We start from the raw sequence: 890 nt of genomic DNA on the forward strand, positions 1-890 counted from the left end.
TTTCCCCCCTCCAGGTGCCAGCGGCGGCGCCGTCCGTGAGGGGGGGCACACCCCGGAGACGCGTGCCGCCTCTTCGGACATGCCACCACACCACCCCGCATGTATGAGGTCCCGGTGCGACGCTCCGGTGGCATTGCTACCCTCAGGGCCCCCGTCCCGCCTAACCCTGTAGCGTTTGACCACGGGATCTAGCCCTTTGACTTTGCACGGACGGGCTTTGACCAGTGGACCTATCCACCCGGTTGTGTTAGGTCAGCCCATAGGAACACTTTGGAGCAACATCCGGGCCAGATCCACAGCAAGATCCCCTCCGTGTAGACCCTACGCGTCTGTTTCCCCCCTCCAGGTGCCGGCGGCGGCGCCGTCCGTGAGGGGGGGGGGGCAAACCACAGCTTACACACGACAAACTGAAAAATAGTAATAATTTAATTTATAAAAAACACCGGCATCCATCATGGAAAATGGATCACGGTGAAACCTTCAGATCCGGGCGCCGGGCCGGTAACTGAACGTTTCATCGTAATTGTCCATTTTCTTAACAGAAGTCTAATGAATACCGGAGCTCACGTCGTATGGATTAGCCAACTATTTAAACTGGTCATGTTGCTTGTCTTTGGGCGAGGTGGGACTATTTCTTCAAAAAAAATGTGGTTGCCATCTATGCCTACGGCCTGGGCGTCGGCATAGGCCTAGTATATATGCCGACGGCCTAGCCGTCGGCATAGGACCACCTTATCCGCTCCTCCCGCTCCACTGACTTGTGGACCCAGCCTATGCCGACGGCCAGGCCGTCGGCATAGGGGTGACCTTATCCACTCGGCCGGCCTCCTCCTCCACTCATTTCTCTCCCTCTAACCGCACCCGACCCCGACCCTACCGCCGCCGCCCAC

The sequence above is a fragment of the Triticum aestivum genome, chromosome 6D, assembly GCF_018294505.1.
Source record: "Triticum aestivum cultivar Chinese Spring chromosome 6D, IWGSC CS RefSeq v2.1, whole genome shotgun sequence".
In the NCBI taxonomy this organism is placed as follows: domain Eukaryota; kingdom Viridiplantae; phylum Streptophyta; class Magnoliopsida; order Poales; family Poaceae; genus Triticum; species Triticum aestivum.